Below are 25,963 nucleotides of genomic sequence, written 5' to 3'. Positions count from 1 at the left end.
TTCCGTTTTCCACGTTCTCTAACCAAAACAACAATGGAGCTGGAGTGGCATCACTCATCAAAATCCCTCAAAAAAGGCAATTTGGAACTACCGCATCTGCTATCATGGGAGGACAACATGTTCATGAAAGGCAGATGTGGAACCAAGCCCGTGCCACCACAAAGACCGGGTGTTTATGTAGCTATGTTGCCACTATGTTATGGAAGGTATGTTGTTCCTATCCCTGCATTTTCATGTGCTTAGTGCTCCAAAAATACTAAAGCTAAAATCTTCACCATGAAATGACTGGTCTTTGATATTGTTATTACGATGTTATTTACTACTACTGTACTGCTGTGGCTGCAAGACATGCTATCTGCTCCTAGCCTGTTGCTAATCAGTGTGTGTCGGATTATTAGGACATATAATTATAGGACAATTATGTTCAATTTGACTATAATTCTGTGTTTTGCGTCACAGCTGTGACATTAGCTCTGCTAATTCTAGTTATAGCTACTGAACAACGATAAAGAAATGGAAAAAAACACTAATCTACTACAAGTTGTTCATGGCCTTCTTACCCTAAATGCATAAATGCCAGTGTTACAAGTTTTTGTTTATTTACAGGTGGAAAACACTGTTAGGCAAGAAAAGATAACTTGATGTGCCTCACAACAATTAATGGACGTACGTTGATGGACATATATTGAGACTATGTGCATTCTACTATGATGGAAGGCTCGACTTGTGCTGCAACTTCGTGAATATTATCCTAATAATTTTATAAATTGTGATTTATTGACCTGTTTTGTGCATGCACCAATCGTTTTAAATAAAACAAGAAATGGAAACCTGTTGTCCAAAGGTTTTATTGTGGTCAATATCTGCAAAGAAAAAAAGAATTGCATGCTATTTGTGTTTATATGTAAATGTGTGATGAGCTCATAATACCATCACTATAATCTAACTAGATGAAAATTATCTTGAAGTCTATGCTTGTAGTAGTTCCTTGTAACAACAAAATCCGTGTCAGCCCTTCTGCATTCAGCAACTGTAATATTTGTAATTTTGCCTCACTTTGGTTACACAAGTGGCCGGCGTATCGATCTACACTGCATTTAGACACAGGCTGCACAGATTGTTAGAATTTTGTCCAGGAACGATCAACAAAGTGATAAGAACGAATGCACAACACAGAAAGTCCTGGAGCCTCATCTACGTCGTGCTGAATCCATTTTTTGGAGATTCTGTGGGTTCCTCTGGTTTGATTTTCCATTTTTAACTTTGTCTACACACTGCTTACTTCAACTGCACTTCATGTTGCTCTGTCTAGAACGGAAGTCTGTAGCAGAAAATGTCAATGATGGCGCCGCCGAATTTTCGCTCGAGAAACTTCTCTATAATATTGACTTTTATTTTGCGATGTGTATGCTTTTATTTTAGCGCAGGAAGTACTTCCGCACGTGAGTAAGGGCTGAATTAAGGCTGATTTATGCATCTGCGTTGCGATGGACCTACGTCGTTAACGCAGACCTACGCCGTAGCTGTGCGTGCACCTAAAAAAAAAAATCGTACTACGCGTCACGTCAACGCGTCGTGATGTGAAAGGACTGTGATAGATCCGCTCAGAACGTTGTTTCTAGTTCATCACAACAACATGCGCCGTTTTCAAACATTCACAAACGTCTTCTGTGTCGCCTACGCTTCAACATTTGTATTCACAACATTCGTTGTTCAGTATTGATCAGCTGGAACTGCAAATACACACGTTCCATCTCCTTTGCCGTTTCCGTCTATGACCGAAGGAAAACTAAAGGAATTCGGCAAGAGTCCCCCAAAACTGTAGAAAGACAAAGCATCACCCCTCTAGTGGCCTGGCGGTGCATTGCAGAGCAATGCATTCCCTTGACGCAGAACTTCGAATGCTCAGTGACAACGTTGTGTCTAAGCTGTCGCTCCACCGTCACAACATAGAAGCTTAAATCAGCCTTAAGAGCGCAGGTGCACATGAACAACTTGTTTGCACGCACGAAGAAGAGCGCACATGCACACATGAAGAAGAGCGAACACGCACACACGAAGAAGAGCGCATTTGCCCCCACGAAGAAGTTGTGCAGCTGAGTGAGAGAGAGGGGAAAGATTACAGCTGCAAGCCTGCGCGCACATTTGTTGCTTGTGAAGCATCCACAAAGGCAACACTTGTATATAACACCTATTGTACTGTTTATCGTGTGTTTTTAATTGTGGTCAAATACTTGGGGCCAGTTCATGTGATCGTTTTTGATGATGCGCGGACGCTAACTGATACATGCTAATCGTTTGTGTGATTGTTATTGCTGTATCAGTAGCTAGTTTTAAAGACAAATTTGAATTGCTGTGATTTAAGATGAACCATTGAATTTCATATTTTAGTTTCATTCTGCAAGTGTTGATGCTATGAGCAGCTGAATAAAGTCGGCAAACCACACGGACGTCTGACGTCATAATGTCGGAGCTTAGCTCGCTGTCTAGTTAGGACAGCTCCAACGTCTTGGCGAGGATGGTACAATGACGTATAATACAGTACGTTTTCGGAGAGTTATTTGAGATTTGGGGGTTATTTAGGGGTACTCACGACTTACGTGGAAACCATTTTTGACGCCAGCATAACCTAGTTAGGAGTGGGAACCTCTTGATACCTCACGATACGATACGATTTGCGATACAAAGCTCACGATAACGATGATCTGACGATATGGCGATACAACGATTATCGATACGTTGGTCAGGAAATCATTCTCGGATATTCTACAAACAACTAATTAACAGAAAAACAAGCTTCTAGTGTGAATTGGAATTAGTTTATCACTAGTAGACATCCAATCTGTTTCAACGTATATGGCTGTCAGTGGCAGTCAATGCCAGGCAATTAGGTAATTTTGGGCCATTTAAGGTCTCATTGGAAGAGCACCAAAAAAAAGTTCCAGCATCATCACCTTTGATACAACGATTATCAATACATTGGTCAGGAAATCATTCTTGGATATTCTACAAACAACTAATTAACAGAAAAACAAGCTTCTAGTGTGAATTGGAATTAGTTTATCACTATTAGACGTCCAATCTGTTTGAACTGGTAGGGTGGCAGCGAATGAACGAATGTTCATTCGCTACCATCCCTCCCACTTCAAACGGATTGAACGTATATATATGGCTGTCAGTGGCAGTCAATGCCAGGCAATTAGGTAATTTTGGCCCATTTAAGGTCTCACTGGAACAGCACCAAAAAAAAGTTCCAGCATCATCACCTTGTCCAATGCAGATTCCTGACTCTTGACACCTTGTTCAATGCAGATTCTTGACTCTTGATAAGGTGATGATGATGGAACTTTTGTTTGGTGCTGTTCCAGTGAGATTTACAAAAATAACTGCCTAAAGAAGACATAAAAATTCCCTCAGTCCTTGATGATATGGGACTGCATATCAGGCAAAGGCACTGGGGAGATGGCTGTGGTTAAATTTTCAATAAATGCACAAGTTTACATTGAAATTTTAGACAGCTTTCTTATCCCTTCAGTTGAAAATATGTTTGCCATTTTCCAAGATGACAATGCATCATGCCACAGACCTAAAACTGTTTAAGCATTCCTTGGAGAAAGACTGATCCAGTCAATGTCATGGCCTGCAAATAGCCCTTGACACCTTTTTAAAACGATATCTCAATTCTTGGCAGGAGCATATCGATAACCTTTTGGGATACAAAGTATCACGATATATCAACACTTCGATATTTTGTCACACCCCTAAGCCTAGTGCAGGCTACAGATTTATAAAGCTTATTTTGTAACCAAGTGTTAGCTAACATTATCCAAGTGATTTTTAGGGATTTCTAGTGAAATGTCACACCCTTAACTACAGTAGGTTTAATTTCTTTTCAGTATGATTAGCATGCATATCAAAGGATTTTTTTTTCTACTTTTGACATTGTAAAGTAGTCCCTCTAAAATAGACCCGTTGTACTGTAATAAAACACTAAGTGCGAGTTAAATTCGCAGGCTGTGAGCGGCTTAATATACTTTTAAATTTGAGCCATTTTGAGCTCCTCTTCAGAGCATCAAAATGGAGTGCACGGCGTTCCCTCTCCACTCACTTTGTGTTTATGGTCATTTAAACACTCGGCAGCAAAGTCAGCCGCAGTGGGCGCTCGATAATGAGCTGTGATGGAGTCAAATGGAAATCAGATGTCCCTTTTGTTTTGTTTTTTTCCCCATCCGTGCCCTCTCACTGCCACGTCCAATCCGCTTTGTTCTTCTTTAAATCTCAAGCGCAAAAATGCTAACAATGTGAGCGGGGTAGTTAAAAGATCCTGAGTACTTTCAAACCCAATTGGGCTCGAGACCCTCATATGAAACCATTGTTCTTCCAGCATACGTGGTCACAGGTGTCAGATTGTCGCCACGGTAGGAAAGACGCTTTCACGGTTGAGCGCCGAACACAAGGAAGGCGCCGTCTTTATTACTTGGCCAAGGTCATGTTAGTCGTGTTGTCTTGGTGACAACATGAAACTGCAGAGACGGTAGATAACAAGGCAGACGTGGACAATCTGTCAAACACTAACCGAGAATTGGAAATTCTTAATTTGAAACTGTAATTGGAAAAAGCCTCGTTGAAACACGAAACTAGGCTGGAAACCTTCATTTTTGTTTCACTAACATTGGCTTTTAACTGTTTGTGAGCGCTCAAGTTTCAGTCGAAACCATTTTAACGGGGAGATTAAATAGAGGTTGACCGATATGGGATTTTCAAAGGCAGTATTATAAAAATCATACGAAAGTGTGGATGTGTTCACATCCTATTCTATGCTACCTGATCACCAATCCTGGCACCAACAATCTCTCGTTTTCAAGGATTTCAATGACCCATACGAATCCTGATGTTTATAATAGCAGTTGTATACAGGGCCGGAGTGGGACTCATTTTCGGCCCTGGAATTTCATGCCTCAGACCGGCCCACTCATTTAAAATTATGTCATTATGCATACACGTGTTAAGTTCAGTGTTCTCTAAAGCCGTGTACTGTAATTCTGTGTATTCCAATTCAGTGCAGGTAATGGTTGTTTAACAAGGTGGCTCTATTTTAACAAGTGCAACACAACATATTTTGAACAAATTTAAAAATGGATTTAAAAAAAAAAACTATATTAAATGATACATTTGAAAAATAAATTAGGCCAGTCAAACGATTAAAATTTTTGATCAAGTTAATTACAGCTTAAAAATTAATCGTAATTAATCGCAATTCAAACCATCTATAAAATATGCCATATTTTTCTGTAAATTATTGTTGGAATGGAAAGATAAGACACAAGATGGATATAAACATTCAACATAAGGTACATAAGGACTGTATTTGTTTATTATAACAATAAATCAACAAGATGGCATTAACATTATGAACATTCTGTTAAAGCCATCCATGGATAGAAAGACTTGTAGTTCTTAAAAGATAAATGTTAGTACAAGTTATAGAAATTTTATATTAAAACCCCTCTTAATGTTTTCGTTTTAATAAAATTTGTAAAATTTTCAATCAAAAAATAAACTAGTAGCCCGCCATTGTTGATGTCAATAATTACTTACACAATGCTCATGGGTGCTGAATCCTATAAAATCAGTCACACCCAAGCGCCAGCAGAGGGCGGCAAAACTCCATAAAACACAATTAACAAGTGGGCATGTCATTGTACTGTCATTTAAATCTGTCTGAGCAGGGCATGTGCGTTAATTGCGTCAAATATTTTAACGTGATTCATTTAAAAAATTAATTACCGCCCGTTAACCCGATAATTTTGACAGCCCTAAAATAAATGAATCAATAAGACCTTTTCTGCAACATCAAATATTAACAAAATGAGTGCTTACAGATAAAACAAACATAGCAACATAACAATGTGAAAAATAAAGAATACGTATTGCACATTGTAACAACTTCTAATGATACTATTATCCATTTTCCATTTCCACTTTAAAAACGCCACGTAAATGATTACATTAATTCTAATGTTAACTCGCTGAACGACATGGCAATCCTACCTTCCAGCTCTGCACCTGTGGTGTGTTCATTATGGCTAATGCTTGCTGCTACATATCCCTTGTGAGGTGCTACAAGAAGCCAAAGTTTCCACAATTACATATTGTCGTATCACACGGTGCAAGTTGCATTTTATTCGCCATCTGGCCTTACCACTTTCGTTGTAATCCTCTGTAGTTTGAGGCAGCAAGGTCGTTGCATGAAAAAAAACAGCTATTTTTGCGCATTTTGCCGATTCTTTCACGAGTGCTTTTCTCTTTTTAATTCTTATTTTTCAGCGCCACCCTTGCTCTTTTTATCCATCTGAGCACCGAATTAGCAGCTAATTTGGCTCAATACAGACTACAATTAGGGGGCGGAGCTGCATGCTGTATTTTTCGTCTGCTCACGTGAGGATGAGTCTGGAAAAAAAAAATAGTTTTTTTTTTTTTTTTTTTTTTTTTTAAGACGGCCCACAGGGACAGCGGTAACAGAATGTAAGTTATACTCAGTGACACTGTCACAAATAAATACCAAACAAAAAATGATAACAGTGTAATTTTTTTTTTATTTATTTATTTTTTTTTTAATTAAAACCCGGACCGGCCCATCTGGCCGGCCGGCCCTTCTGGAATCGTCCAGAAGCTCCCGATTAGTCACTCCGGGCCTGGTTGTATATTCTGCTAATTTATTTTGCAACACTGGCCACTACATGGCGTCAAAAGTGGACATAACAGGTACCCCGTTATATCGGCTAATATCTGGAAAAAAGTACAAAAGAATTAGCCTAATATATCGGCCAACCGATATATCGGTCAACCTTCTTAGGAAATCGCATTACCCAAATAGTGAACTTAACAGCTATCCTATTATATTGGCTATATATCGGTCACTCTCGACAAAAGTCTATATATCAGCCGGCCGATATATCGGTCGATCTTTACTACTGAACATAAAATTGAAATACAATCAATCAATATTAAACAAATTTAAATACAATTGATCTAAGCACTGATTTTGAATGCTATTAAACGTGAGCAGTGTACTTTTTGATGGAATACTTAATCTTAGTCCTATATTTGATATTTGAAAAGCTTCAAAATGTGTTCATCTTCGTCTATTTTGTTGACGAAAACAATTTCTAAAGAACATTGATAAACGAGCATATGTTGTAGTGTGTACAAGGACAACGCCAACTTGGTGATGATAATATGCACTCAACAGGAAAAAAGTACATAATTTCCAATATTGATACCCACCTGGACAACACAAACTGAAAATAAATAAATAAATAAATCGTCAATACTACTGGGTATGATCAGGCATACCGGAAATCACTCGTGTAAAAATACGGTGGATCCGGTCGATTTTCAAACTCATAAGCAATCGTAACTTTTCAAGTCCACCAGATCTTTTGAAGCTGTGGGTAGATCAGGTCACAGTTTACTTGTTGTTGGTTTACTGCTGTCTTCTCTGCTATATAATAATAACCAACACGGCAGGACAGTATCAACTCTGCTTTTAATCTCGGCGCATCAGTACCCCCGTGTCCAATACAAAACCCTCCTACCACAACAAAACAAGTAGGAACTAATATTCACATAGGAACTAAAATTATACAACATAAAATATAGAATACAAATGACTAAATCACATTTGTAAAACAAATACATAACATATAATAAATACAATAAATAAAATGAGCTAAAACACCTTTAATCAAATAATAAGAATAATACACAAATCCTGCTACACAATTAAATTATTTTCTGCGTGGTGCTTTAACTTGAGAAACCCTATCAATAAAGCTTTAGAAAAATGTTCATAAGAAAAAAATGAGCATTTCATTTGTAAAATACATGTTAAAATCTTTGTCATTGTGATTGCTTTTCGCTTTAGCACAGGACTTCTTTTTCTTTCAGAAAGAAAGCTGACCAATACCCGGGGTCTGAAAGGCAAATGGTTGTTGTATTATTATCTTTAAATACCCGCTACTCTCGCGCGATCTTGCAATCCTCGCGTGAACCGATCGAGCCGCTCCACAGATGCGCTGCTCGTAAAACGCGCCCTATGGAAATTGACGCCGAGCATCACTGGTGCGTTATCGCGGCAGACTCGCTGACGCGCCGTTGACGTGTCTTGTGTGTTACCCCCCCCCAACGCTACGAGGTACATTTAGTATGTGTGATGATCACTCAGCACAGACATTCAAAGGCTAATGCATATTGCACATTGCATATTCTCTCTTGCCAAGATAATAAAAAAAAAAATGTCTTACCATGTATTTCAAAACAAGCAATTCTGGAGGGGACACCAGTGAGTGCGTGGATGCAGCACACAAAATAAAATTCAACAAAAATGTTTTTTTAGCATCATTAGGCATCATTAGGATTACTGTTGCCGCCGCAGTGATGCGTCAGCGTGACACTCATATTGGTATATTCGGTACGGCAACGAGACTTTCCTATTGGTGCGTTCGGTACGGCAACGTGATACTGGTGGGTTACAAAGCTACGATTGTCTATACAGTAGTTGTGAGGTGCATGACCTGGGTGGGTGCAAAGAAAATCTAAGAGTGAACAGTCAGCTAGACTCCTATACTGATTTACCGAAGCAACATTCCTCTGCTATATTTTGTCAGCGTTACACACCTGCGACGAGAACTGATATAATCTAGTTAACGCATTCACTCTCAGCCATTTTCACCGGTTCAACCCCCTTCACTCCCGGCCGTTTTACTGGATTTTGTCTGATTTTGCAAGGCCCACAGAAAATTCTGTTCTATTGCTATATAAACATGGAACCCACCAAAAGAAAGATTACTCTTTATTGAGCAGGAAAAAAAAGTTCATATATTTTTCCATTCTTTAGAAATCAGCATTAGAAAATAGCTTAGTTTGAGTAATTTTCTGATGAAAAAACCAAGAAATTGAGCTTTTTGTAAACGCATACATTTCAAACATAACTTTGACTTCAACACAGCTATTTTTTTGCTTTAGTTACATCCCAATCATCTGAATGTTTTTCTTTTACAAAATAACATAACAAGACAAATAGAGCTTTTGATAGCAAAGTAACAATTTATTTACACATAACTAAGAGATGACGCTGTTGTGGCGGCAACAGCCAGGGTAAATTTTTCCCTCATCGCGGCCTGTCTCATAAAGATGGATTTTTTTTAGTCTTTCTTTTGTGGTGACCACTGCCTCGTGGCAGAGTTCGCATGGGGAACTTGTGTTCCCGGGGGGAACTGGTTTGGCCGTCTGCATTTCCGTGCGAGACACTGGAGCGGCGCGGGCTCAGCTCGTCGAGCTGCGCGGACTCAATGGCATCGTCCGCTGCACTGGTGGTCCCGGTCGTTCTGCTCGGTCGTCCAGCGCCTGGCTTCCCCGGCGTCCTCCCGGTGGTTCTGCTCGGTTGTCCGCCGCCTGGCATCCTGGACATCCATTCGGTCGTCTTCCGCTGGTGCCGTGCGGCCTGGTCGTTTGTTCCATTGAATCAGGTCTTGCCAAATGCGCTACTGCCCTCCAGTGGCCAGTTTTATTGCTTTAAAATGGATTTTCAGCTCTGTGCTTTGGAGCTAAGTTGAATCAGAACCCAGATATGTCTCTTGTGAAAAAACGTCAAAGGCGTATAAATACGTCTTTGGGACACTGTAACAATTAAAAATGGAATGTATTTATACATTTTTGGGAGCAAATGAGTGAATTAGACTAATATAATTGTTTTCTGTACCATTTTGCAACATCACTCAATGAGCAATAGGTGTTTAGTCAATAATACAAGACACTTCACTTAAGCTACATAGCGAATCATAGCAGTGACAGTGTTGCGCATGTGTGACCTGCCAAACACGCCGTGCAGGTGAGCTAGCTAAAAGCACATGCAAATGCTAACACCTTATTGTGGCGAAAGGAACGGGCATCGATACTAAACTCATCAAGCCAAAGTAAAAAAGAAATGCGGTTGGCTGTCGGAGAGATTTTTTCTGTTTGGTTTTGTTTTAAAACCTGTCCTGTATAGCTGCTTAATCCCAGAGAAGAGGAATCTTAAGTGTCCTTATTGTCAGGACAGTTTTGACGTGGGAGTTTGATATACTCCAATTGTGGTTATTTAAAATGTTTTATTTATGAACTCACCCATGCCACAACTGGACCTTACTCGGGCCAAATCAGAACTTTGCCTATTGTTAAAGCAGGACTCTCACATATAACATAGTACATATCTCATGAACAACAAGATTTTTCTTTTACATTTAAAGTGGGCCAAATCAATTACAGTGGGGCAAATAAGTATTTAGTCAACCACCAATTGTGCAAGTTCTCCTACTTGAAAAGATTAGAGAGGCCTGTAATTGTCAACATGGGTAAACCTCAACAATGAGAGACAGAATGTGGAGGGAAAAAAAAGAAAATCGCATTGTTTGATTTTGAATAATTTATTTCCAAATTAGAGTGGAAAATAAGTATTTGGTCACCTACAAACAAGCAAGATTGCTGGCTGTCAAAGAGGTCTAACTTCTTCTAACGAGGTCTAACGAGGCTGCACTCGTTACCTGTATTAATGGCACCTGTTTTAACTCATTATCGGTATAAAAGACACCTGTCCACAAACTCAGTCAGCCACACTCCAAATTCCACTATGGCCAAGACCAAACAGCTTTCGAAGGACACCAGAGACAAAATTGTAGACCTGCACCAGGCTGGGAAGACTGAATCTGCAATAGGTAAAACGCTTGGTGTAAAGAAATCAACTGTGGGAGCAACTTTTGGAAAATGGAAGACATACAAGACCACTTATAACCTCCCTTAATCTGGGGCTCCATGCAAGATCTCACCCCATGGCGTCAAAATGATAACAAGAACGATGAGCACAAATCCCAGAACCACATGGGGGGACCTAGTGAATGACCTAGAGAGAGCTGTGACCACAGTAACAAAGGCTACTATCAGTAACACAATTCGCAGCCAGGGACTCAAATCCTGCTGCACTGCCAGATGTGTCCCCCTGCTGAAGTACACGTCCAGGCCCGTCTGCGGTTCGCTAGAGAGCATTTGGATGATCCAGAAGAGGACTGGGAGGATGTGTTATGGTCAGATGAAACCAAAAAATAACTTTTTGGTAGAAACACAGGTCCTCGTGTTTGGGGGGAGAAGAATACTGAATTGCATCCGAAGAACACCATACCCACTGTGAAGCACGGGGGTGGAAACTTCATGCTTTGGGGGTGTTTTTCTGCAAAGGGACCAGGACGACTGATCTGTGTAAAGGAAAGAATGAATGGGGCCATGTATCAAGAGATTTTGAATGAAAATCTCCTTCCATCAGCACAGGTATTGAAGATGAGACGTGGCTGGGTCTTTCAGCATAACCATGATCCCAAACACACAGCCAGGGCAACAAAGGAGTGGCTTCGTAAGAAGCATTTCAAGGTCCTGGAGTGGCCTAGCCAGTTTCCAGATCTCAACCCCATAGAAAATCTGTGGAGGGAGTTGAAAGTCCGTGTTGCCCAACGACAGCCCGAAAACATCACTGCTCTAGAGGAGATCTGCATGGAGGAATGGGCCAAAATACCAACAACAGTGTGTGAAAAGCTTGTGAAGAGTTACAGAAAACGTTTGGCCTCCCTTATTGCCAACAAAGAGTACATAACAAAGTATTGAGATGAACTTTTGGTATTGACCAAATACCTATTTCCCACCAATATTTGCAAATAAATTCTTTAAAAATCAAACAATGTGATTTTCTGTTTTTTTTCCACATTCTGTCTCTCATGGTTGAGGTTTACCCATGTTGACAATTACAGGCCTCTCTAATATTTTCAAGTGGGACAACTTGCAAAATTAGTGGTTGACTAAGTACTTATTTGCCCCACTGTATATCGGTTGACCTTGAGTATTGAACCTAACATTTAAATACAATTAATTTAAGCACTGGAGGACACTGATTTGAAGACTATTGAATGTGACAACCCTCTCAAAAATGAAGTCCTTCATTTTCACAACCGGCAGCCATTCCATACCAAATTGAGCAGGAAGTCAACAGGAAACAAATACTTTCACCTAGATTGGAAGCAAGTAACCTAGCCATATGGGTGATGTTTTAGCCACGGTATCTAACAGCACAATTTGATCAGTTCAAGGATTTGACTTGGAAAAAGCGGGTCCACCTCTAATTGTAAAATTAATTTGATTCATGTATTCCCTAGCGTATGGCAACCACATCAGAGAGAAAAAGAACAGCTGGTTGAAATGACCTGTGCTCGCCACCTTGTCAAAGGTGCGAGTATTCTCACCATGTGCTCCATACAGCGACAAATTCTATTTTCTCCAGGAGCTGTACTGTGGAAGAGGCAAAACAACATGATTTCCCAGTCTAATAAATGCACCAATTAGAAAAAAAAAGAAAACTAACCTCCCGCGGGCAGCTTTCACACACCTTTTGCTAATGAAATGTAGCAAATGCGAGTGATATGCAAGGTGATTAGAAGTGACAGCCGGCTCCTTGATGAAGGTGTGATAGTAAAGGTGGTGCCGCACACAGATAAAGAAGTGTGGTTGCAAGTGCTAAACTTGGGTGTTGAACGTGATGTGAATATTTTCTGTTGAATGTTACAAACCACGTGTTGCCTATTTGTCCAATATACAGTGGATTGGGGTGGGAACCTCTGGGGAACTCGCGATACGATTTGCGATACAAGGCTCACGATGATCTCACAATATGGCAATGTGACAGTTATCGATATATGGGTAAGGAAATTATCCATCCATCCATCCATTATCTTCCGCTTATTCCGGGGTCGGGTCACGGGGGCAGCAGCTTTAGCAGGGAAGCCCAGACTTCCCTCTCCCCAGCCACTTCAGCCAGCTCCTCCGGCGGGATTCCAAGGCGTTCCCAGGCCAGCCGAGCGACATAGTCTCTCCGCCGTGTCCTGGGTCGTCCCTGGGGCCTCCCGCCGGTGGGACATGCCCGGAACACCTCTCCAGGGAGGCGTCCAGGAGGAATCCGAACCAGATGCCCGAGCCATCTCAACTGGCTCCTCTCAACACGGAGGAGTAGCGGCTCGACACCAAGCCCCTCCCAGATGACCGAGCTTCTCACCTGATCTCTAAGGGAGAGCCCAGACACCCTGTGGAGGAAACTCATTTCGGCCGCTTGTATCCGGGATCTTGTTCTTTCGGTCACGACCCACAGCTCGTGACCATAGGTGAGGGTAGGAACGTAGATCGACCGGTAAATCGAGAGCTTCGCCTTTTGGCTCAGCTCCTTCTTCACCACGACGGACCGGTGCAGAGTCCGCATCACTGCAGACGCTGCACCGATCCGCCTATCAATCTCCCGCTCCCTCCTACCCTCACTCATGAACAAGACCCCAAGATACTTGAACTCCTCCACTTGGGGCAGGATCTCATCCCCGACCCGGAGAGGACATGCCACCCTTTTCCGGCTGAGGACCATGGTCTCGGATTTGGAGGTGCTGATCTTCATCCCAACCGCTTCACACTCGGCTGCAAACCGCCCCAGTGAGAGTTGGAGGCCACGGCTTGATGAAGCCAACAGCACCACATCATCTGCAAAAAGCAGAGATGCAATGCTGAGGCGACCAAACCGGACACCCTCAATGCTTCGGCTGCGCCTAGAAATTCTGTCCATAAAAATTATGAACAGAATCGGTGACAAAGGGCAGCCTTGGCGGAGTCCAGTCCTCACCGGGAACAAATTCGACTTACTGCCGGCAATGCGGACCAGACTCTGACACCGGTCGTACTGGGACCGAACAGCCCTTACCAAGGTGCTCGGTACCCCGTACTCCTGGAGCACCCTCCACAGGACTCCCCTAGGCACACGGTCGAACGCCTTCTCCAAATCCACAAAACACATGTAGACTGGTTGGGCGAACTCCCATGCACCCTCGAGGACCCTGCCGAGGGTGTAGAGCTGGTCCAGTGTCCCACGGCCGGGACGAAAACCACTCTGCTCCTCCTGAATCCGAGATTCGGCTTCCCGACAGACCCTCCTCTCCAGCACCCCTGAATAGACTTTACCGGGGAGGCTGAGGAGTGTGATCCCTCTATAATTGGAACACACCCTCCGGTCCCCCTTTTTAAAAAGGGGAACCACCACCCCGGTCTGCCAATCCAGAGGCACTGTCCCCGATGTCCACGCGATGGTGTAGAGGCGTGTCAGCCATGACAGCCCTACAACATCCAGAGCCTTTAGGAACTCCGGGCGGATCTCATCTACCCCCGGGGCCTTGCCACCGAGGAGCTTACCAACCGCCTCAGTGACTTCAACCCCAGAGATTGAAGAGCCCACCTCAGAGTCCCCAGACTCTGCTTCCTCAAAGGAAGGCATGTCGGTGGAATTGAGGAGGGCTTCGAAGTATTCTCCCCACCGACTCACGACGTCCCAAGTTGAGGTCAGCAGTACACCATCTTCACTATACACAGTGTTAATGGTGCACTGCTTTCCTCTCCTCAGACGCCGGATGGTGGACCACAATTTCCTCGAAGCCGTCCGGAAGTCGTTTTCCATGGCATCGCCGAACTCCTCCCATGTCCGAGTTTTTGCCTCGGCGACTGCCGAAGCCACAGTCCGCTTGGCCAGCCGGTACCTGTCAGCTGCCTCCGGAGTCGCACAGGCCAAAAAGGCCTGTTACAATTGTTTTATAGTTCAATTTGATGTCAACCAGCCCCCAATTTTGACTAAAAACAGCTAAAAACGGTGTCAATCGTTTGTGCTGTAAAAAAAAATGTAGTTTGTCCTGCAACGTTTTTTGTCAGGAAATAAAACACAACCAGTATTCTATTCTAAAGACAGTCACAAGGAAACGGAAATCTCACATCCCAATCAGAAGCCACTCGTTTTACTTTATAACGTGCAAGGGGATGATCTCCGAATCTTTTCTCTTTGTGCACGCCTTTTATTACCCAAAATCACATAATACATGGTAACAGAATACGCAGAAAGTGAGTACATGGCGTCCAGTGATTGGTTAGTTCAGAATAGCAACAGTTTGGGAAGTGCCTTATTTGGTGTTGTTTCTCAAAACTGGATACTTACTGTGAAACGATACCTATGCAAACGAGAGTGAAACTTAAGTATCAACTCTGGTGATTTTCCACAGCTTACGACCTTGAGAACCATGTCACCAAAAGGGAGGGAAAATTTGATAAGACAGTCAACTGAACCTCTTTGTATTATATCCAAATACAACACATTAACCTGGATGAATAGCCTAACAAATGAATATAGTGTAACAAATGAATATAGTATCACACCAGTAATGTGTTTTATAAGCATGAATAAAATATATTCTTTCACAGTTTTGTAGATATTATGCTTTTAATTTTTAGTCATGAATGGTGCCATTCGTTTGTGCTAGGTTTGTGCGAGTTTGTGCTGTAAATTTATGCTATAATCTTTTTATGGCTATTGAGATATAATTTCCGAGTGATGACGTCAATCGCAGCCTGATGGAGCGTGCCAACTCTCTAATTAACACAGCGCTGTCCCAACAACTAGCACAAACATAGCACAAACAAATGGCACCCTTTCTGATCCATTTTGCTGTAAATGGGGGGCTTGAGATATTCATTTCGAGTGATGATGTGACTGGGAGGTCAGGAGTTCATTTTGGGGCATTTCACGTCATGTGATGTTAATTTTTAGTCACTTCCTTTTCCTTTTGGGGCATTTACAGGTCACTTCCTGTTGATTATCGGGAATTTACAGGTCATTTCCTTTTTTTTCCCTATTCCTTTTGGTTACTGAAAAGGAAGTGACTCAAGAACAACAGGAAATAATCTGTAAATGCCCTAAAATGAAATGGAAGTGACCTGTAAATGCTCACAAAAGACTGGCTGTGAATGCTCTAGTTTCAATGCCATTGGCAGTCAATGGCAACCTATGAATTTAATTTTGGGGCATTTCAGGTCATTTTCTGTTGATTTGCAGTCACTTTTTGTTGATTTTGGGGCATTTATTGTTCACTTCCTGTTCTGGAACCCAAAATCAACAGGAAGTTAAATCAAATGAATAGGCAGTGACTCAAACTCAACCTAGTAATGCCCTAAAATTAGGGGTATAACGGTACACAAAAATCTCGGGTCGGTACGTACCTCGGTTTTGAGGTCACGGTTCGGTTCATTTTCTGTACAGTAAGAAAACAAAATGCAAAATATAAATGTGCTAGTTGTTTATTAGACACTTTTGTGCTTTCAACAATAGGAACATTAGCCTATACAAAGCAAGAATTCTGCTCAAAAAGTAGCGGGTATTTAAAGATAATAATCCAACAACAATTTGCCTTTTAGACCACGCATATTGTTCCGCTTTCTTTCTGTTAGAAAGAAGAAAAAAGAAATCCTGTGCTAAAGAGAAAAGCAATCCCAATGACAAAGATTTTAACATGTATTTACAAATGAAATGCCCCATTAAATCTTTTTTTTTTCTTATGAACGGTTTTCAAAAGCTTTATTGGTGGATTTTCTCAAGTTAAAGCGCCACACAGAAATTAATAAATGTGTAAGCAGGATCTGTGTATTATTCTTATTATTTAATTACAGGTGTTTTAGCTCATTTCAATTTATTTTATTTAAATGGGCTATTATTTATTATGTGTTTATATTTTACAAATGTGATGTAGTATTCATTTATATTGTATATTTTATATTACTTTAGTTCCTATGTGAATATTAGTTCCTACTTGTTTTGTTGTGGTAGGAAGGTTTTGTATTGAACACGGGGCCGTGTTGGTTATTATTATAGCAGAGAACACAGCAGTAAATCAACAAAGACAAGTCAACTGTGCCCCGATCTACCACTCAAGAGATCTGATGGACTCCAAAAGTGGGTTACGATTGCATATTAGTATGAGAATCGACCGAATGCACCGTATTTTTACACGAGTGACTTCTGGTCTGCCTGATCCTAGCTAGTAGTATTGACGCAGGAGGGCCACGTCTCGCGTCAAATAATAAACACTGCCGTTCTTTTCGCGTGCGTCGCGTTGATTCGCTTCTGGGACGCGTCTAACACGCACCCGCACAGCGGCTGGTGTGCATTGGCTGATTGACTTTAACGCCCGCGTTTCACTGCGTTCTCCCGGCGGCCACGTTGTCGCGCCGTTGACATTTCTTGGTTATATACTGTGCTACCATGTTGGTCCTCATTATAGTCAAGAACACGGAGTAAATATAATCTACAGAAAAAAACTCTAACCCGATCGACTCACAGCCTCGAAAAGTAAGGGTTACAATACATCAGAAACTCGTTCGGGACGCCTCCGTTCCGAACCGAGCACCCCATACTGAAACGGTTCAATACAAACACATGTACCGTTACACCCTTACCTAAAATGGTGTAGTGTTAGCTCGCCGTGTTTTGATTACGTCATCACAAGGTTCTTTACACTTTTCGTGGGTAAACATTCAGGATTTTAACCGAAAAGCAAAGATGCAATTTTAGATAATTTCGGCCGAAAGTTTTCAGCGCCGAATTTTTGGTCACATCTCTAATAATAATGTAACGAATCGGGTTCTAATGTGGCGGTTGTGTTTTGCATGTTGTACCTGAACACACCGTTTGACTTTCAATAGAGTGAGAGAGGTGCGGAAGAGTGGAAAGTTTTTACTTTTTTTCAAGTTCTGTTGTTGTTGACGTCGGCTACGATGGACAGTAGCCGTTTTGTGTTGCTCGAGGCCAATGCCCATTTTCCGAGTGTCCCAAACTTCCAAGAAAGCGTATTTATCAAGGTTTCATCGGCCGTGACATGTGTGTCTACGTCCACCAAACAATGCTGTGACGACGCCATCGTTCACTGCCGCCCGGAACGCACCCTTCCTGGGGTTTCAGAATTGGCATCTTTTAAACTAAATTTCTCTTGCCTGGTTGTAGAACCAATGCCAAGGCAAAGGGTGTTAATCGGATAATCATGAAATAAAGAAATATATGCTTGTGTATTTTTCAGCCTAGACAAATATTTTTCTCAAGACAAATGACGAGTCAAATTTTACCTCGGATGTCGAAAGGATGTTATATTGATGCGTTCGTATGTCAAGGTATCACTGTAAATCAATTGCGAATCATGGTAGACTTATCGTATTTTTCGGACTATAAGTCGCACATGAGTATGAGTCGCACCAGCCATAAAATGCCCAACGAAGAGGGAAAAAAACATATGTTGCACGGGAGTATAAAATCGCATTTTGGGGGAAATTTACTGTATAATATCCAACACATAGAACAGATATGTCAACTTGAAAGGCAATTTAATATAAAAATACAATAGATAACAACATGCTGAATAAGTGTAGAGTATGATTTTACATGATGCATGAACAACAAAATGCGAATATACTGTCCTCACCAGGACGCTAGGGCTCGGTCCTGGCTATACATCGAGCCAAACTCCCAAATGACGATGCTGGACGTCCTTATAATTTGCTGAATCAATTTTGTCCTTGACACCAAACAGGTTCGCATCAATGATAATTAGGCGCTGTTACAGCAATGACACAAACGGTTAGCATGCGTTCGCTAGCATTAGCACATCGTTCAAACAACCACACAACTGGCGCTTAGTGTCCGATCGCGGGTGGAAAACACACGACAACAACAGGAAAGATGATACACTCAGGCGTTGCCTCTGTAGAGATATTTTACAAGCATAAACAATGAACAAAAGTTCGCAGCCATCTCTCTCTCTTTCGCTCTCTCTCTCTCTCGCCCACTCGCTCAGAGACGCTGCGTAGCTGTCAGTCTTCTTCTGGCATGTGAGTTATCTTCTTTGTGTAAACAAGTGAGAGTGCGCCCCCATGTGGGCGTGAAAGCACCACAAACTAAAAGTATGCATTTCAATATAAAAAAGTCAATAATACAATTGAACACACATTGCCAAAGGCAGAACGCGAACGTGGCCATAGCTATTAAGTTATTCAGATAACTATAGCATAAAGACCATGCTAACAAGTTTACCAAACCATCAGTGTCACTCAGAGCCATTTGGGGCCATTTGGGGGCCCTAAGCAAAATAATGCAAAGGGGCCCATATTTTTGGCCCACCATTTCATCACAGTGTACTGTGAAACCCATACATGCAATCCAACCCATACGTCCATATTTTGTATATTAATCAGATTTTGTTGCACTGCATACTTCAAACTTCTCACCCCAAATGATTGTCAAACTTCTCACCCCAAATGATTGTCAGTACTTACAGTAAATAGCGCCAAACCGTTTTCTAAAAGAGGAAAGAAAAAAGTTGAGGAAGAACTTTTATTTTTTTTAAGCTTGTAATCAAGTATCACAACTCACAAAAGTCAAATGTGACCAGATTGGGGGCCCCCTAGTGGTCAGAGGCCCTAAGCAGCTGCATAGTCTGCGTATTGGCTGGGCCGGCCCTGGTGTCACTCCAAAACACCAAAATAACATGTGAAATGATATAATGTGCTAATTATTTCACACATAAGTCGCTCCTGAGTATAAGTCGCACCCCCAGCCAAACTATGAAAAAAAACTGCTACTTATAGTCAGAAAAATACAGTATATGGATGTAATATCTGCAAATATATCGTGATCCATAACATCGATATCTTAATCATATAATCATCAAAAAACCAAAGAGGGATTTATTCCTTATGTGAGGCTTACAACAGGGTCCGAGCACATCAACGTTGTCGTCACCACATTCGGGAATAGAGTGCGATGATTATGGATGACGTCGTAGACGCCCAAATTCATTTTACGTCGTAAGGGTTGGCAATGAACAAGCGATGGCTAATCAGATGAAGCATTTAGAGTCATCATCCATGAAAGCAGACTGATTATCTTTGAGTGTGTGTCCCTCTGCATTTGCTTGAAGGCCTTATCCTCGCAGCTGTGCATGGCAACAGCGTTACGTGGGTGACTGGTGGTCAATAGTAGTACAGTATTAATGACACCTCTCACCGTGACTCATATACAAGCTGGAAAGAATCTTTCCAGTCATCCTGCCTTTTTGTTTTGTTGAAACCGTTATAAGGACACACCCCTGGGGTGTGTGGCGTTTCTTCGACTTTGACCAACAAATTGATACCCACGCAACCTCACTTTGCCTGAAGTAAAACCACCCTCCTTTTTTAAATATTTGCATGCATAAACGCAGGGTTTGTTTAGCTCATTACACTTGCCTAGAGGGCAGTGGCGAGAGGAATAAAACAAAGAGCAGCAAACAAAAATTGTCATGTGTATGGATCCGTGCAAACACACGTGAGATACTCTGAGGATTCTACACTGTGCTAAGGCAAGGTCTTTTGTTGTGAATGCAATTGAACAGTTGGTTTGTGAACAGGATTTACAGAGAAACTAAACACAAGAGACTTGGGCACTTTTGAACCAGGAATTACTAAGTAGCTATTTGATTTATACGTCTCTTATAAAGCAACTTATACAGTGGGGCAAATAAGTATTTAGTCAACCACTAATTGTGCAAGTTCTCCCACTTGAAAATATTAGAGAGGCCTGTAATTGTCAACACGGTTAAACCTTAACCATGAGAGACAGAATGTGGGGAAAAAAAACCTGAAAATCACATTGTTTGATTTTAAATAATTTATTTGCAAATCATGGTGGAAAATAAGTATTTGGTCAATACCAAACGTTCATCTCTATACTTTGTTATGGACCCTTTGTTGGCAATAACGGAGGCCAAACGTTTTCTGTAACTCTTCACAAGCTTTTCACACACTGTTGCTGGTATTTTGGCCCATTCCTCCATGCAGATCTCCTCTAGAACAGTGATGTTTTTGGGCTGTCGTTGGGCAACATGGACTTTCAACTTCCTCCGCAGATTTTCTATGGGGTTGAGACCTGGAGACTGGCTAGGCCACTCCAGGACCTTGAAATGCTTCTTACGAAGCCACTCCTTTGTTGCCCTGGCTGTGTGTTTGGGATCATTGTCATGCTGAAAGACCCAGCCACGTCTCATCTTCAATGCCCTTGCTGATGGAAGGAGATTTTCACTCAAAATCTATTGATACATGGCCCCATTCATTCTTTGCTTTACACAGATCACTCGTCCTGGTCCCTTTGCAGAAAAACAGCCCTGAAGCATGATGTTTCCACCCTCATGCTTCACAGTGGGTATGGTGCAATTCAGTATTCTTTTTCCTCCAAACAAGAGAACCTGTGTATCTACCAAAAACTTCTATTTTGGTTTCATCTGACCATACCACATTCTCCCAGTCCTCTTCTGGATCATCCAAATGCTCTCTAGCGAACCGCAGACAGGCCTGGACGTGTACTTTCTTCAGCAGGGTGACAGCGTCTGGCAGTGCAGGATTTGAGTCCCTGGTGGCGCATTGTGTTACTGATAGTAGCCTTTGTTACTGTGGTCCCAGCTCTCTGTAGGTCATTCACTAGGTCCCACCGTGTGATTCTGGGATTTTTGCTCCACGTTCTTAATATTTTGACGACACGGGGTGAGGAGGGAGTTGAAAGTCCATGTTGCCCAACGACAGCCCCAAAACATCACTGCTCTAGAGGAGATCTGCATGGAGGAATGGGCCAAAATACCAGCAACAGTGTGTGAAAAGCTTGTGAAGAATTACAGAAAATGTTTGACCTCCTTTATTGCCAACAAAGGGTACATGACAACGTATTCAAAGATGAACTTTTGGTATTCGTTAGTTCATTTCGGTTGTTTGCGTAGAATCTAAAACATTGAATCGGAATAACAATTGGGTGGGAATAACAAATTGTCAACGACAATTGTGATAGTAATTTAGAAAAAAAATTAGTTAGCACATAGCCTACTGTGTGTGTGTGTGTGTATTGACTGGACTACATTTCCATGGGTCTGCATTGTATTATATATATTTTTTGCCATTTTATTTTTTATTTTTTTCACGATTTTGTTGTTCAATTATTTTTTTTAGGAATAGTAAAGCCTATTAATTAACCTTTGAGAATTTGAATTTGTCTTTGGTGAAATACTGTATAGCTATATATATATATATTTTTTTTTTTTTTCATAAAATTGAATTTTTCTATCCAGACGCAGGAGGCACACTTTAAATGTACAGTGGTACTTCGACATATGATAGCTTCAATACACGAATTTTTAACATCCGACGTAAAATTTGACTCATTTGTTTCTACGTCCGACAACATGCTCAAAATACGATTTATGACAACGCCGCAGTTTCTTTGTTTTGCCGCAAGATTGACTTTTGTTCCAACCCTTTTTTTTTTTCTTAAATTGGATTTCAAGATTAAATTTAGTTATTTGGTCACAATTTCTTCTCAAAATACTACAAAAAATAGTAATCAAAATTAGGGTTGTTCCGATGATTTTTTGCTCCCGATCCGATCCCGATCGTTTTAGTTTGAGTATCTGCCGATCCCGATGTTTCCCGAGCCGATTGCTTTTTTTTTTTGCTCCCGATTCAATTCCAATCATTCCCGATAATTTTTCCCGATCATATACATTTTGGCAATGCATTAAGAAAAAAATGAATAAAACTCGGACGAATATATACATTCAACATACAGTACATAAGTGTGTACTCCCCAAGGTTTCTCATTTTCTCCCGAAGACTCTGGAGTTTTTGGAGTTTTTCCTTGCCGACATTGAGGGTCTAAGGATGGGGGACACCCAGGACTTGAATTTATTTATTCATCTTTGTTGCTTCATTTGCTGTTTCTGATTGTGTATCATATTGCCTCTGCAAAGCCCTTTGAGACAACGTTGTTGTGATCCAGGGTTATACAAATAAAATTGAATTGAATTGAATAAGTACTGTATTTGTTTATTATGACAATAAATCCTCAAGATGGCATTTACATTATTAACATTCTTTCTGTGAGAGGGATCCACGGATAGAAAGACTTGTGACTTTGTATATTGTGACTAAATATTGCCATCTAGTGTATTTGTTGAGCTTTCAGTAAATGATATTGTAGCCATGCCCCAATGCATGATGGGAAGTGGAACCATGACTGTGCGTAGTGCTACCAATTGATATACTGTATCTTCTCTGCGTTGGGAAGTAACTTAAGGTGTTAAGAAAAAGATCAGTTGCTACCTTGCTTCCCCACATTGCTTCCCATGATATTTCTAATCGTAGGGAGAGGGATTGTAAGGCTTTAGCCAATTAAAAAAAGGCTCCAAAGGCTGCCGAAATTCACTCTACTCATTTAACGCTGCCTTTTATCGCTCTGTATAGGTGACACGGCGCCATTACAGATTGAGCTCGACAATACGTGAGTGGCTAGTGCAACGCATGCATTAATTAGGTTACGTGATACATTTTTAAAAATATTAATTACTGCTGTTATTGGGATAAACTTGATAACCCTACCTTAAACCTAAACTAAAGACTCTAGATGAGTGTAACATATTATGTCTGTAACTTTAAATACGATTTAATTAAAATATATATATATATTAAAAAAAGGCATGGACGATATTTTTTTGCCGATCCCGATACTTTGAAAATGACGTGATCAGACGACATCTCTAATCATAATATTTGTGACCACATTTTTCTTAAGTGCGTCACACACCTACTGGTTTAATGTATGATCAGTCGGTTATCTCTCAACCACATGAAGTGACCACAAATCTGCAGGAAATAACCCATGGTAGAAAAAGCAAAGCATGTCCACAGAATTTCTCTAGTTTCATTATGTTGTTTACCTGACATTGCAATGCAAAAAAAAAAAAAAAAGCAATAATACGGTGTCCTCCCCCCGTTTACCTATCTACTGCTGTCCATGGAAATGAAATATGATCATTAACTGATGATAAGACAGTCTTACTTACTAAGTACTACACATTAAATGTTAATAGCGTAAAGTGAAATCGCATTTTCAATTGGTGAGGCGCCCCCCCTCTCCCGTTTGACCGCTAGCATAAAAAGGAGTGCCTGACGAAGAGACAGCTGCAGATGTGAGCGGCTGACGCATTTGCACAGCCATCCTGGATCTTCAAACTAGCAATTAGAATGAATTGCTTATTGATAAGTCCGCCCTTTTCCTTTTTCCACTCGCTCCTCTCCCCCCGCCGGCCTCCGTCGCCAGCTCCTCTTCTCTTCATTGTTATTCTTCGCCGGCGCTCGGCGCCTCTCAGAGAATTGCCAAGTCAATTTAGAATCACTCAATAACAACCTGATGTGCTTTAGCGCAAATATGGACTAATGCCAGGAGAACGAGCAAAACCTATGCCTTTGTCCTTGCCCCTTTCTACGGCTCCCGCAGCGGGCGATCCGTTGGTCCCGAGACCCCGAGGGCAAAATGCCGAGGCTTGTGGATTTTGTGATTTTCCTCGAGGTGCGCGTGATAACAAGGATGTGAGGCCCTTTAGCATTCAAACAGCCTTCGCGTTGTGGGAATGACTAATAAGGAGCCACCGAGGCAACTTTGTTCAACGAGATCTTCACGTTTCCGCTTGGTTATTTGACACCAAGTGCACCCAAGAGCTAGCCCTGCATGAATGGCAAAAAAAAGTTGCTAATTTCACTCTTCCACCAGTCAGGAATAGTGATTCCCCGATCTGATGATCAGTATCGGTACATGGCTATTTTTGGAGTATCGGATTTATCACTTTTGTTTTCGTCAACGATGACTGTAACATTTCGTCAACTAACAATTTTTTCATGACGATGACAAGACGATAACAAGCTAAAAACGTCTTTTGGGGGACTAAAACATAATGAGACGAACGCCGGTTTTCGTTTGACGAGACGAGAACGAGACAAAAATATGCACACATGGTCACAATGTGTGACACTTTATTTGTAGTTAGCCTGCATCGTAGCAGTGTCTGGTTGTGTCACTCATGTGATGTGCTGCGTCCCCCCTTCCAACTCACCAGTGTCCTCTAAAGTCTCCCCATTGCTTGTTTTGAAACACACATGAGAAGATGCTATGTTGCTTTAGCCTTTAAAGGTCTGTGCTGAGTAATCATCACACACTGAATGTAACTCGTAGCATTAGCAGAGCAGTCACGTTCACGTTAGCATTAGGCTAATGCTAATGGCTAACTTTTTTTTTTTTTTTTTTTTTAAGTACAGTCCGTACTATCAACAAGTTGGTGATAGAATTGTAGATGCTACAACATGTGCTCGTCTGATAATGTTCATTTGAAAAAGTTGCAAACCTTTATTTATTTTGGGAGTAAAACCTTTAAGTTTTACAGACGAAACCATTGAGTAAACGTTGACTAAAACTAGACGGAATTAGTGTTGAGATTTCATTGACAAAAACTGGATGAACACGAAAACATTTTGTGCCTTGATGTTAACGTTATCATAAAAGCACCAGGGCACACTCAATCAGTGATGATGTATCGAGTGTGAACTGTCTGTTAAAAATGAAAATTAAACAGCATAACAACTCTTTAAACACCAAACCTGTGCTTTATTCTTCATATACTTGAAGTGTAACACGTAAATAAGTCAGACTCACAACAAACATACGTACACAATAAATGACGATGTGCACCAACCAAAAATATGACATAATGTGATAAAAAGCTGGCAGGTTTTGGCCGACTGGCAATCTTCATAATGTCCTGACGAGACATTGTAGAAGTTGTCGTACTTGCTCTTTGTTGATACTTTCGTCGGCTTGGTCCATTTTTGCGTGTAGCAAAATCATGTTTGACAATGGCGGTTATTTCGCGCTGAACTCAACTGTCTGAATGGACCAATCACAATCCATTTCCGCCACGTGATATGTGTCGACGTGAAGCAAAGTTACAAAATTCTGGAGGTGCACTTCAGGCTATGGTGGAGGGTCGTAAATCGGGGCTTCCTTGATGGCGCAGGTCTGACACGGAAGCATAACTCGGCTTTTACTCATGGCGTTAAGCAATTTGCGTCCAACGTTGGATGGGCAAAAGTGGCAGAATTGCCGGTAGCCATGGTTGTTGTCGTTCTTGTTATTTAATAT

The sequence above is a fragment of the Corythoichthys intestinalis genome, chromosome 17, assembly GCF_030265065.1.
Source record: "Corythoichthys intestinalis isolate RoL2023-P3 chromosome 17, ASM3026506v1, whole genome shotgun sequence".
Lineage (NCBI taxonomy): Eukaryota > Metazoa > Chordata > Actinopteri > Syngnathiformes > Syngnathidae > Corythoichthys > Corythoichthys intestinalis.
Note: the sequence above shows the minus strand (reverse complement) of the source record.